This window comes from Camelus ferus, chromosome 13 (genome assembly GCF_009834535.1).
Source record: "Camelus ferus isolate YT-003-E chromosome 13, BCGSAC_Cfer_1.0, whole genome shotgun sequence".
Classification (NCBI taxonomy): Eukaryota; Metazoa; Chordata; class Mammalia; order Artiodactyla; family Camelidae; genus Camelus; species Camelus ferus.
The window spans coordinates 2,428,115-2,442,401 of record NC_045708.1 but is presented as its reverse complement, the minus strand read 5'-3'; the positions used below and the strand labels follow the sequence as shown (position 1 = coordinate 2,442,401).

The 14,287-nt window shown below is 51.8% G+C and overlaps 1 long non-coding RNA gene across 1 annotated transcript; it reads left to right on the top strand.

Annotated features, from left to right (window-relative positions):
* Window positions 1-411: 411 nt before the first annotated feature.
* LOC116668153 lies at window positions 412-12,143 on the top strand. Its single transcript, XR_004325220.1, has 3 exons — window positions 412-572; window positions 1,944-1,947; window positions 12,134-12,143. It is a non-coding gene; the product is annotated as an uncharacterized LOC116668153 (long non-coding RNA).
* The last annotated feature ends 2,144 nt before the right edge of the window (window positions 12,144-14,287 follow it).

Below are 14,287 nucleotides of genomic sequence, written 5' to 3'. Positions count from 1 at the left end.
TCAATAGAACAAAACAGAGAGCCTAGAAATAAACCCACAGATTTATTAATGGTCAATTAATCTTCAACAAGGGAGGAAATGTGTGGAGAAAAGGGAGCCCTCCTACACTGCTGGTGGGAATGCAGTTTGGTGCAGCCATAATGGAAAACAGTATGGAGATTCCTCTAAAGACCTAAAACAGACTTACCTTGTGACCCAGCAATCCCACTCCTGGGCTTATATCTAGAAGGAACCTTAATTCAAAAAGATACGTGCACCCCAATGTCCACAGCAGCACTATTTACAATAGCCAAGACATGGAAACAACCTAAATGTCCATCAACAGATGACTGGATAAAGAAGCTGTGGTGTATTTATACAATGGAATACTACTCAGCCATAAAAAGAATGAAATAATGCCACTTGCAGCAACATGAATGGACCTAGAGATTATCATACTAAGTGAAGTAAGTCAGGCAGAGAAAGACAAATATCATACGATATCACTTATATGTGGAATCTGAAAAAAAATTTGACACAAATGAACTTACTTACAGAACTGAAATAGACTCACAGCCACAGAAAACAGATTTGTGCTTTTACCAAAAGGGGAAAGGGGGGTGGATAAATTAGGAGTTTGGGGTTAGCAGATACGAGCTACTAAATACAAAACAGATAAACAGGAAGGTCTTACTGTATAGCATGGGAAACTGTACTCAAGAACTTGTAATGAACCTGTAAGGGAAAAGAATGTGAAAAAGAATTTATATATATGTGTGTACAACTGAATCACTCTGCTGTACGTCAGAAACCAACACAGCATTGTAAATCAACTCTACTTCAGCTAAAAAAAAAAAAAAAGAAAAAATTGAGGGTAGATAGTTGCCCTCTGTGTTCTCTGCTGTACCCCTACTTCCAACACAGGTTAAAACCCTATATCTGTACTTAAAATTATTCGCTAAATGAGCAAAAGTGTGAATTATGAGAGAGGTCTTTACAGCCAATAGTGGCCGTACACACACAGGAATAAATTTTTAAAGGCACAAGGGCACTGATGACGGCTGGTGCTGTGGTCATCTGGCTGAACTCGGGCCAGTGACAGCATCTACCTTCTTTTTTAATCAACACTGTCCCATCGGCGCATTCAATTTTTCATGCCATTTTTATGAGACAGGGTTTGTGCTACAATAAAAATGAGATCAATCAACTGAAGTTTTAGGAGAATACGCCACCGCTCATTGCTCCGACGCAAACTTTACTGCACATTACAGCCCCCACATTCACCCTTCATGCGCAGAATGGATGTTCCACTGTGGCTGAGCGGATTCTGTGGAAGCCTGATGACAGTGTGGCTTTATCTTTCTCCCACTTCCTTTTAAAATCACAGGAAGAGTGCAGTGAAACAAAACATCTCTTACTGTCTTGTACTCCAAAAGCACTGCAGGGAGTGTTTACCAAGCGGCTTTGAACACAAATATTTTCAGATTTCCATGCATTTGAGGGCCCAGTCTATTTGGACTCAAGCAGATGGGGCAATTGATCTATAAACTTCTTCCTTCAGTAATTACTTGCAATACTCTGGGTTTTCAGAATTTGATCTCTCTTTCCTTGTAAGATATGATACCTTCTTGGCAATGTGTTGGCTGTTAACTGTAAAATGCCAGTGCAATTCCAAATGCAGGGTCAGTGGTCTTACTGAGATCCAGGGCCTCATGAAGGAGATGCAGACAGACTTGGGCAGGAGCCAGAAATGTCAACTAGGGTGCGTTCAAATGTGGGTCAGCGGAGGAAACGCACGCACTCACACATGCCTGCACACGCACATGTGCACACTCAGAAGGAGTCTGGTTGTGACAAGCCCCCCTTTGCTAACATCAGCTCCAAGCTCTTCCCTTGTTTATCATGTCGGGCAGCAGCTCACAAGTGGCTTTGGGGATGGGAATGTGCCCACAGTTTCTTCCCAGACCAGTGGACCTGTGTCTGCCATAACTTCATTTAACATCTCATTAGGAAAGGCGGCGCCACCTTCCCATCCAGGCACGGCCTCATTATCTCCCTCTACAGTGTTTGTCTCACACACTTGCTGAGCTGGGGGCCCAATTTGTATTAGGCTGTTCTGCTGGCTGGCTCTGTGCCCTGTTGTCCTGCAGACGCCTCTCCAAAACCCCAGATCAGGAGTCCTGGTGGCCTTCAGCTTAGAGATGGACTGTACCCTTGTCCCTTCCAGCACTGGGGAGCTCTCTTTCTGTGCCCTCAAAGGAGGGGACAGGGTGTGGAGACATGAGGTTGGAGAAACAAACTCTCTGTTGCATTCACTCACTAATGAGCTCCCAGTGAGACAGGTCTGTGCGGGACCTGGAGCTGAACTTCCAGACAACTTTGCATCTCAGTTCAAATGTGAACTGCACTCTCTGCTCCAGCACAATAAAGTTCAGTTTAGATGTAGACAAAGATTAGGTACTTAACCAAAGCTCAGAGAGAAAGATGGATCTCTCCATGGTCCTGAAACAGAAATACGGTGGGAAGGGGGCTGACACTGTGGGTATCCTGGGCTCCGGGGCCCAGAGTCCATCATGAGTGAAGTGGTAGGGGCTGACTCCTGAGGCTGACAGGGATCCAGGCACCTCAATGTGGGGGAGGGGGGGAACCTCAGGCAAGTTCACAGATGAAGCCAGGAGCAAGTGGAAGGAGGCTGGGAAGAGCTAGGGAGCAGAGCAGCCACGTGGTCGGGACTTGGGCTGAGCTGCCCCTTGGTCCCCTGACTCCATCTGTGCCTCCCTAATATCGCTGTGGGCTGGCTGCTGGGAGCCTTTAATGCAGCTCTGGCCTGGACCAGGATTCTCAGGGACAGAGGAAAGCCAACGGTCAAAACAAGGTCAGGTGGAAGGTGGAGAGAATGATAGAGAGTCGGTGAAAGGAAGGACCCCTACCGAACACACACTCAGCACAGGGTCCTGGGGACCACGGGGGAGACGTTCTCTGATGGTGGCAGCCAGCACCCACCACTTCCTCATCTTCGCCTTTCATCAGCATAGCACTGATGAAAGACAAAAGTTAGAAAACCCTCAAAAATAACTCTGGAATACCTTTAAGAGCCTCAAAGAGGTAAAGAAGGAAATAATATCAAAAAAAGTAACAAAAGATTATGAATCAGATACAAATTAAAAGCAGATCATTTGCATATCCCAATTAAAGAGCTTAGAAATGAAAAATATAGTCATTGGCTTTTTTTAAATCACAAACAGATGCGAACCTGGTCGGAAAGAGATGTGTGAATGGGAAGACAGTACTGTGACTCTGCACATGGAGGTAAAACATTAAGACGGGTAACAGACGAGTCAGAGCTGTAGACGAGAAAGTGCGATTCCAATGTGCATGAAGAAGCAGTGCGCGGCACAGGAAAGAAACAATATTTGAAGACAGCATGGTGAGAAGTGTTCAAGATGTGATGAAAAAGCCCAAGCTTTCAGCTAACGAGCCACAGGCGTGCCGAGCGGGATAAACACAATCATGATGAAACTGTTATGGAACAGAACAGAGAAAGGAGATATTTAGAGCTACCGAAATAAAACCATATTATTACAAAGGAATGACAATTAAACTGACAACAAATGTCTCCTTGGCAACAGTAGATACCAGAAGCTGATCAGTAAGGAAACTTCGAGTGTTAAGGAAACTACGTGTGACTGCAGCATTCCTCATCCCCTGTGAGGCTCACGGTCAAGAACGAGGGCAAAAGAGGCCAAGGTCTTTCCAGAGCGTGCAATAAAAAACATGTTTTACCACCCTCTGGTCATGGCAGAGAGAGCTACTAAAGGATACATTCTAGCAAGAAGAGAAGTGAATTAAAGGGGAAAGAGCTACCCCTAGAGAGAATTCTGAGCCAAAAAAAAAAAAAAAACCTGATAAAAATATTTTAATCTATTTAATTAATTAAACTTCTAAATTTAAGAATATTGAATTAAATTCCAGACAATGATGTAGGATGAGGGCAGCTTGAGACAGACAAAAACATCAAGTAAATCTAGACTTTTTTAGAAAAATAAGCAGTTACTATGTTAACACTTTGTGTACCAGTTGAAATACACAGAGAGACATAATTTATTAGCTTCCAAACTGTAGGGGGAAACGTATACAAGAAAAGTTTTTTGTAACCCAAATCAGGAAAGGAGAGAAAATGGAAGTAAGTATAAATAATTTTTTTAAAGTTGATAGATAAAGATAAATGCATTGGTACTCACAATACATGTGACAACCTAAAGTACCTACAAAAGTCAGAGAACTATCTAAATGGATAATAAAAAAAACTAGCTACATGCCATTTAAAAGAGACAGACCAAAAGCCAAACAACAAAGAGATATTTAAAATAAACAAGTAGGAAAATGTGTACAAAGATAAACAACATAACTCACGGGATAAAGGACAAATGATCACAGTAACAAACTATTTAGAACGGGTTGGAAGAAGTCCCGCTTTGTGCCAGAAATCACGGGACACACCTGAAGCAGTCGTTAAAAGTAAATTTGTCGCTTCCAATGCACGTCTTAAAAATCTATGAAATAAGTGAGCTAATTACTCAATTCAAAAACCCACTAAAATCAAACAAGAGAAGCAAAAGGAGAAAAGAAATAACAGATAAGAGCAGAAAACAACAAACACAAAAGGCAGAATCTGCTTCTTTGGAAAAAAAACTGCAAAATAGTCCACTGAGTGGAAGGATCAAGAGGAAGAAAGACGGCATGAATAAATAGGATTAGAAACTTAAAAAGTGTTCGTAACTACAAGATAAACAGGTTGTTAAAATCATCAAGATATTATGAACAAGTTTTTGCCAATAAATTTGAAATCTTAGAAGAGACGGGGAGTTTTCTAGTTAAAAACGCAAAAATCATTCAGACAGAAGCTCTGGCGGTTTTTAACGAAGAGTTTGACAAAAGCTCCAAGGAACAAAACACTCTTTTATTACACGAATTGTGCCAGAGAAGAGATGAAGCAAATAAAATACCTGACTCGTTTTTTTTTTAAGCCCCATGTAATGTGATATCAAAACTGGACGGGGATGTTACAAGAAGAGAAAATTACAGGCCAGCCTCACAAAGACCAATTCCTTATTTAAAATATTTGAAGCAAAAATCCTTATTTAAAATGTTTAAAAATTGACTCTCACGATGTGTTAACAAACAGCGCGTCATAGCCAAGTGGGTTCGTTTATCCTGGGAAGTAAGAGGCAGTGGGGGTAAGGACATCAGTGGTGTGGCCCGACCACCGCACCGGCCGCCGTCGGCTGTTTTCACTGTTTGATCCTCCTTCTGTGCCCCTCATTGTCACACCTGCCTTGACGCTTTGGCTGGAATGCTCTGGGTGGCCGGACACACACCCCTAAGGCCAGCTTCCGGGGTGAAGATGGGAACATTAGAGCTGGACAAGTTTTCGACACACAGTGATGCCTGCCCAGTTTTCCTGACTTGGCTCTGGGGCAGCGTGGAGTAAATCCTCACTCAGCAGGAATGTGGGATTCTCGGGGGCCCCGGTGAAGCGGGTTCCTAGTGGCTAAAATGCCCAGAAACACTGTTCTGTTTCAAGCCAGGTTGAATTTAAAATGTCCCACATCTCGGTCCTGACTTAGAGGGATATGTGGACGGGTCTGGGCAGGAGCCCCCGTGAAGCTGGGCTCACAGCGCCGCTGAGCACACGCCGGGACAGAAGGAAGGCAGGAGGCGCAGGAGGGGCAGAACCTGGAGCTGGGACTCCCTGGGCAGTAGCCGCTGGGGGCTCTCTTTGGGGTTTGCTTTAGGATTTGCCTTTTGTCCTGATGACACCCTTTGGATTCCCTTCCCTCTGGCCACCCCTGTCCCTCGAGGGCCTGGCTGGAGTGGAAGTAAGTGATCACTCAGCAACTCCTTGGGAAGTTGGACTTGTCTGGACTGCAGCCCTGATGGATGAGATGCAGCTCTAAATACCAGCGAGTCTGTGAGTGACGGGCTCGGGACGAGGTCACCCTGGTGGCGCACTTCTGATGCTCGCCATGCTCAGGGATGGTGGATGCTGCCTGCAGCCCATGAAGAATGAGATTCCAGGGAGGGGGCCCAGCTCGCCAGAGGCAGCAATAGCCTGTGTGTCAGTGGTCCTCTGGGGCTGAAAGTGTGTCCCAACTCAAAAGCCTCCTCTGCCTGTTTTCCCACCAGGAGATTGGAGGTGACTGTCCCAGCATCAGTGCACAAATGTCACTGTAGGAAAGCATTGTGGGAATAGTCAAAAGAAAATACTGTTCACATTTAAAGTGAGCCATGAGCAGTATGGAGGTTCCTTTAAAAACTAAAAACAGAACTACCATGCAATCCCACTCCTGGGCGTATATCTGGAAAAGACAAAAATTCTAATTTAAAAAGATGCATGCACCCCAATATTCACAGCTGCCTTGTTTACAGCAGCCAAGACGTGGGAGCAACTTAAGTGTCCGTCGACAGATGACTGGGTAAAGAAGCTGTGGTGTGTTTACACAATGGGATGCTACTCAGCCATAAAAAGGAGGCAGCAATGCCATTTGTAGCAACATAGATGGACCTAGAGATTATCGTAAGTGAAGTAAGTCAAAGACAAATATCCTACGAGATGACTTACATGTGGAATCTTTAAAAAATGATGCAAATGAACTTACTTACAAAGCAAAAATAGACTCACAGACATAGGAAACAAACTTATGGTTACCAGAGGGAAAAGGTGGGGGGAGAGCTATGTTCCCACCTCTGACGCCCAGGCAGCCCTCCAGACCAAGCCTTCCAGGACCCCTCCCAGCTGGCCTCTCACTTAAAGCCTCTCTCAGCTGCTCCCCCTGCAAACACCAGCTCCATAGACTGTTCCTGCCCCTCCCTCCGGCCCCCCTCATGCTCGTTGGTGGACCCCCAACGCCAAACCAGGCGTGGTCTGTAGGGCTGGGGGGAGACCTGCGTTCATGCTGCTGTCTGATTCCTCCTCTGTCCAAGGGGACAGCAGCACACAGGTGGGCGTGAGCATGAGTCGAGGTGGCGCCTGGCGTGCTGTAGGGAGAAAGAAAGTAAACCGTGAGTTGATGCAGGAGTTCCTGTTGGACAGAACTCACTACTTGCTCCTCCCCCCCACCACCCCCGCCGCGGGTAATTAGAACCAGCCATGTGTTTCCCACCTGGGGGAACCGTGATGGCGGAGAGGGTCCCAAGATGCAGAGGAGCCAGTAGGTGGCATCTTAGAGGATGTTCCATTTCTGTGTGGGATGCAGATGCTGAGGCTCCTGGGGCTCACAGCCCTGGCTGCACAATGGAGACACCTGCTCTCAAAAGCACACATGCTGGGATCCCCTCAACTAATTGAACCAGAATCTCTGGGCCTGGAGTCCAGGTATCAGTTCATGCTGACCCTCCGTAAGAGACTCTAGGAGCAGACACCCTCTTAAACCAGAGATGATGGCTTCTCAAGATTTCTAAACAGCTGCAGAAAAATCGTCCCAACTAATCAAAAATCCAGAGCAGTGACTTTGCCATTGCTACAGCCCAGGATTGCCAGGTGTGCCACCGCGTCATTAGACACCATGCTAAGAGAAGCTTCCTGACTCGCTCTAAATGCGTCAGAGACCGGGGCTGGGGGTACGCCGGAAACGCCGCTGGCCACCTGCCCTCCCCCAAACCCCGCCCCTCCCTCAGTTGAATACTCTTCTTTGTTAACGAGGGTTATTTGTTTAAAGGCAAAAAAATCTCATCTGATCATCACAGGCAGCAATATCTTAGGCTTTTATGGCTCTTTGGGGACACAATTTGCGTGTCATTTTGCCTTTTATTGCTTTTTACTGGCTGTGGGACTGCTGGAGAGAAAATGAGGACTATTTGTCATGCACAGAGGGAATCTGCCACGGAGTACAGTGGATGGCTGTCCCCCGAGGCAAAGGCAGCCGGGGGACACCAGCGGGTGGAAATCAGCAGGGGGAGAAAGCGGCGAAGGGCGGCGTGTGGACGCACCTCCGCGCCCTCCCGACTGGGCGGCAGTGCCCCACGTCCGGGCGAGTCAGCCATCAAAGCCCACCCTGTTACCAGGCCCTCGTGGAGGAATCATAAAAGTTTTCAAAGGCAACAGAGCCGCCCTCCCAGTGTGTTAAAAGAGGGTGCGTCAGGCCATCTGCAGGCAGCCCGCATTCGCCCCCCCGGCTACCACACGCCCTTGGGAGACGGAGTCACGGTGAAAATGTGGCTTCAGAGCCTCTCAGCTCCACACTGAACCCCGGGGCGCGCAGAGCACACGGGAGGCGCGGCCGCGCCCTCCATCTGTAACGCAGCGTCCCTGACGCAGGTGCCCTAGGATGCGGCCTCTTCTCGGGTCGGAGCACCCGCCCGGGGCCCGTAGTTTGGAGGGCAGGTGTAAGCTGGTGTCCAGGACACTTCTCGTCACACACTTGGTGACTAGAGGCCAGATGCAGGGGGGCATTTTTCTCATTTTTAAAATTGTAGTAAAGTCTCCATAACACAATGGACCACCTTCAGCGTCTTTAAGCATGAGGCTCAGCGGCATGAAGTGCGTTCACGCTGCTGTGCAGCCATCACCGCCGTCCAGCCACGGAACTCTTTCCATCCTGCAAAACTGAGACTCTGTTTCCATTAGACACCAACGCCCCGCTCCCCACCCCCTGCCCCTGGCGCCCACCCTCTACTCTCTGTCTCTGTGGCTGACCACCCTGGATAAAAGGAGGGATGTTTTGAAATAAACTTTTTATCTAGAATAGTTTCAGATTTATAGAAAATGTGCAGAAATAAGTAGTTCAGAGCGCCCCCCATCCCCGGGTTCCTCTGTTATTAGCATCTTGCGTTTGTGACAATCGGTGACCTCACACTGATTGACACATGATTACTAACCACAGTCCACGCTTCATTTGAAATTTCCTTCCACTTCCCTCTCACCCTTTTCTGCTCCAGGATCCCACGCAGGGCCCCACGTGACGTCGGCCGTCGCAGCTCCTCGGGCGTCTCCCGGCTGTGATGGTTGCTCAGGCTTGCCTTGCTGTGATGGCCTTGGCGGTCGTGAGGAGGACCGGCCAGGCTCCCCGTGGGACGCCCTCCACTGGGGTTTGTCTGGTGTTTTCTCCTGGGCAGATGGAGCGACAGGTTTGGGGGTGGAGGTCGCGGACGTGAGGCGCTGCTTCGTCACGTGTCAGGGGTGCCTGCTGTCGACGCGATCTGTCATGGTGATGTGGGCCGTGGTTGCCCACCGAGGGCTCCTCCGCGCAGTCCTCTCTGGGAGGAGTCACCACGCGCAGCCCGCGCCTAAGCGGGGGGGAGTCACACTCCCCTTTCTGAGGTGGGATTTGGTTTTCTTTCCTTCCTCACTTCTCAGACCGTTGAATTGCGGGAGACTTCACATCCCACCCACGCCATGCAGCTCGGAGCGCGGCGCTGAATCTCCAAGTCGGAGAAAGGTCGGTCTAGGGCCTGGAGTCTTGCTAGCAACGCAGCAGCCCCTAGAACCGGGCCCAGCGGCTGGGTCCCTGGCGCTCGGGCCAGAGCTGACCTGTCACTGGGAGCAGTTTCCTGGGGTGGGGGTGTCACGCCCTCTGGACCATCCCTGATGGCCGAGCCCCAGCTGTGCATGGAGGCCCCGGGGACGGGGGCCCACCTTGTGCTGGGAGACAGGCTTCCACCCCATCACAGCATCGGCCATCTTGTGCTGTTGTGTATTTAGTTCTTGCTCTTAAACCTGGGCTCCCTGGCCCAGTCACGTGGCGCTGGGGGAAGGGCACACTGTGGTATCCTTTGCTGCACACTCTGAGCCCTTCACCTGCACGAGCAGAGACGCTGAGCTCCCCGGACTGTGGACCGAGCTTTGGGGCTGGAAGCTCCGTTGACCCCGGCACAACACACCAGGGGCAGGCGGCTGTGCCTGTGAGCGGAAGCGCGCCCTTGCGCCCCTGGTAACTTAACGAGCAGGCTGCCGGGGCAGCGCATCATCAGATGTTCTCCTTATAAAGTGTTTCTCCAGCAAAGATACTCCAGCTCCTAAGTGAACTCGCAAGAGAATCCCCTGCCTCCCCGCGTGAAGCCCCAGGAAAAGGCATTTCCGGGGCCATAGGAGGTGAGCGTCCTCCAAGAGGTGGTCCATAAGGGTCACCTTGATTACGTCTCATCCTCGAGGGAAGCGTGGGGCTTCCCAGAATGCCTGGCTTTTTTCGGTGCCCACCTTCAAGTGGCACAAACGTAGACAAGGCGGTGCCCAGTGGCTTCGCAAGGGCCTGGGCGCAAACCCACTGCACCATCCCCGGTGCTCACTCCCCGCTCGCCTTTGCGGGCCCCGCCCACCCCAGACCCCAGGCAGAAAGTGACAAAGGTCGGCAGCATACACACACAAGTCAAGGAGACCCACAGGTGTATCTTATCTGCCAAAGATTCCCACATGGAAACCAGGGGTCCTTCCCCGACAGTCGCACTCCCCAGCGCGGTGGATGTGAGCCACCTGTGGCTAATTACAGAATTTAAATCAATCAGACTTAAGTAGGATCCGGAAGTCAGAGCCTCAGCAGCCCTGGAAGCCTGCGAGAGCTCACAGCCACACGTGGCTGGGGGCGCAGTGCGGGACCACGTCAGTGTGGACGTCCCAGCACGTGGCTGCCAGGAAGAGTGCCCTTAGGAGGTCCTTTCATCAGCTCCTCGGTAACATTTATGACCCAGAGAAGACCCAGGCAGCCCCAGACCAGGTGATCAGACAGTGTGATGGGAAGGCCTCCCCACCGCTGTGGACACCTTGTTGCTGGTCCCTAGTTGCTAATCCAAGTTTTGGCTCTCGGTGCTGCGTTCCCTGCAGAGCAAGCCTGAGGCTTTGGAAAAGCCTTGTCTCCCGGCAGAGGCCTCCGGTTCCTGACGGAACGCAAGAGGCCGGAGGGCTGCGCCCGCGGCCCCGGTGAACGAACGAGGACCTCCCTGCCGGCCCTGCAGCAGAGGCGACGAGGGGCCTCACGTCCCACTGGCCCTCCTGGGAGAGAGACCGCCCTGGCACTGGGGCTCCGGCCCTCCTGCGGGTGGTGCCTGCCCGTCCACCCCCACGGAGGGAGAGCCCTGGGCTGCTCCCTAGGCTCCCGAGGGTCCTCTGTGCGAGATTCTACCCGAAGCAGACGCAGCTGCCAAAACGAGTTTAAGGTCACGCGAGAGGGCAGACGGAATCGACATTCTGTGTTGTCAGCTAGAGAGGGGGTGGGGGAAGGGCACGTGGGCCAGCAGTCGGTGCTGGAGAATCTGCCTGCAGGCACGGTCGGTCCTTCTCCCTGCGCCCCGAGGCTGGAGGCGCGGGGGCAGCTCCCAGCCTTCACGCGCCTACTGGAGGGCGGAGCACTCACGACAGAAATGGAAACACGCCGACTCCTGGTCCCCGTCCCAGCAGCACAAGGGCTGCATCATTGATTTATTTAGTCATCTTTTCAATGGTTGCCAATAACAACCTGGTTCTGTAAAAACAAGACTAAAAAAGGCACACACGGCTTTCCAGAACACTTGCCCAGAACAGCCTGAGCTGCTCGGTCACCCGGAGGATGTATCTGGGGGCCCACCTCCGCCAAGTCCGCCGCGTGAGGGCTTCCGCCGCTGGGCCGCCGCTGGGGGGCAGACACACCCCCATCAAATGGCTTCTCGTCCCGTCCGCCGCCTTCGGAGCCACCCTCCCTGTCCAGCATCCACAGACTCCACTTCCTTTCCTCAGACGTGTCACCAAGAGTCACCTGTAACTGCCAAAGAATTGGAGGTCAGGCCTGAATAAAAGGAAGGCTGGCCCTGCCCCAGACTAATAGCCCCGCGTCTGATTGAGAGGTTTATCCAGCCCCACGGGGATGGTCACGTTACGGCGGGGGTGGGGCAGAGGGGACGTATATACACTGGAAGTAACAGCTCACTGATCACACGGACTTTCTTGCTCTTCCCCAAGGCCTATCCGCTGGCTCTTCTGGGGCCCCAGGGTCTCCGACGCTGTTAACTTAATGCTACTCACTCCTCAATGTGTCGGCTGAAACCCTGGCGTGGTGCAGCATTTTACAGACTGAATAAATGTGGTCGATTCCACGTTTTTCAATCACTGTCACTTATAGAAGCGGGTTTGCAGCATCCGGGAACATTTGGCACAAGGAATCGGTTCTGTGGGAAGTTTGTGCTGGAGCAGGGGAAAGAGAGAGGAGACGTTTTCCCGCCCCACCCACTCAAGGGTGTGTGTGTGGGGGGGACTCAAAGACCCTGATATCAAAGCTACCTGGGCCCCTCTATCTGGACGGTTTCCATGCCCGTAATCCAAGCCTCGCTCTGGTTTAAAAGGAAGGAGAAAGAGAACATTTAGAAACAGAACAAAATTCTGACCCACGCCAAAAATATCCGTATCAGATCCGCATTCATGACTCAGTTGGTGTGAAAGAAACCTCCTTGTTGTTATCACAGCTCAGTCATATGAGCTCAGCACCGAAATAGCACGTTTGGCAACTAGTCAGGTGTGGTCGGTCGCTGCGCAGAAATCGGACCGAGGCCCGGGAGCCGCAGAGCTGCCCCGCCAGCTCCCACGTGCCCCAGCCGGGCCCCAGGCTCTCAGAACAAAACCCGAGGTTTCCCTGCGGTTGGCGCCATGAAGGGTAGAGGGGGCGGGCAGAGCACCCCTCCAGCCCCCTCCCCCCCCAGGGATGCTCGCAGCCCCCGGGGGCTTTCCCCATAATTGCTTCCGAATAGTCCGGTTCCCACTGAGAGGCTGGAGAATCGCAGACCGCACGGATCCCCGGGCGCTCCGTGACCAGCAGCTTCCACGGAAGCGGCTTCTCAGTTCTGCGTGTCACTTTGCGAATCTCACCTGGCCTCTCTTTACATCCTTAAACAAGTTCGTCCCGTCCAAATTTCAACACACATCTATTTCCTATGTTAATTAGCTGGGAAAGTTGAGGACCTCAGAGCACGCGGAGATGGCCCTGCCTTGGGGGGACTGACAGATGAGTAACAAAACTGACATTAGCTAAACCCCAAGCTCCAACTTGGCCTCACAGCCTGCTCCTGCTCCCTGAAGCCCCACCCTCGCCGCTGTGGCTTCTTGTTGGGGGAGGAAATGAAGACACTGGACCGCTTCCCAGCACGGGCCCCGTCCCCGTGTCCCGGGTCTCTCCTTTCATGGGCCGTGGCCGCCGGGCCACCAAGGAGCATCCTTGTCCACGTGCGCTTGGAGGCCACCCCGCGGGGCGGTTTTCGTTTGCATCTTTCCGGCGGGCTGGGGAGGGTGACCTCGTACATCAAAGCTCAGGTTGTGCTAAAGTCTGGTGTGTTTGTAAAAGGAAAACATCCAGGCAGGGTTTTCATGCTCAGCCTCGTCGACAAAGTTTCTATCCAAGCTATGGTTTATTTAAGAAAAGTAAGAAGGTTGGTAGTTTGAGATGGAGAGAGAGGAGAAGATGTGGTAAAAATGAGAAAGATGAAGGACAGGGCGGTCACAGGGCTCCCGGTGTCCTGGGGTCCCTCTGTGTTTGCAAAGCTTCTTAACGTTCCCTGCACAACCCTCTCCAGTACCTCTTTGCACGCTCCTCTCTGGGGCACAACCACCGGGCCCTGAGCACGATGGCCCCACTCCTCCTGCTCCAGCACCTGCCGCCCCCTGCTCTCCACAGCCCCCGCCGCCTGCTCCCAGCTCCCTGCGGCCACCTTCTCAGGACTGTGTGGTCAGCAGTCAAAGCCAGCATCTTCGCACCCAGGTCCCCTGGCCTCGTCCCTCCAACACCCTGCCGCGTTGGCCCTGGTGAGTCGGGAGTGGGGGGATGTGTGCGGGCGGCTCTAGGCTCCAGTCCTGCCTGGATACCTCGATGGGCCACATGTCCTCTGGGAGATTTTGTTGTTTCGCCACAGCCCATCCTGGGGAGGGGGGGGTCCGTGAAGATAAAATTAGAATTCTTTACCTCAACTTTGTTTAGTTTACAACGTCTCTGGCGCATACAATCATCCAATAATATACACAGGTATTTATCACTGTCAGTGACTCTGTCAAGTCACCCAGGCTGAGTTCTAGGAATTTCCACCCGCCCTCCCTCCCCTCCCCTCTCTCCACCCTCCCCATCCTGTCCACCTGGTGCTCAAGAACTCTGCTCTGCCTCTGGTACGTCCTGTGCGCTGTCCCCTCCACCCATTCTCAGTGTCGCTGCCTGGCTGCCTTCTCCAGACTTCAGCTGTCCGGATGCAAACCCCCTCCACTGCCCACCCGCCTCGGGGTTCCTGGCCACAGCACACAGCCCTGAGGTCCTCCGAAGCAAAACTCAATTCGGGGACTCTCATAGCCAGGCACCATGGGCAGGCT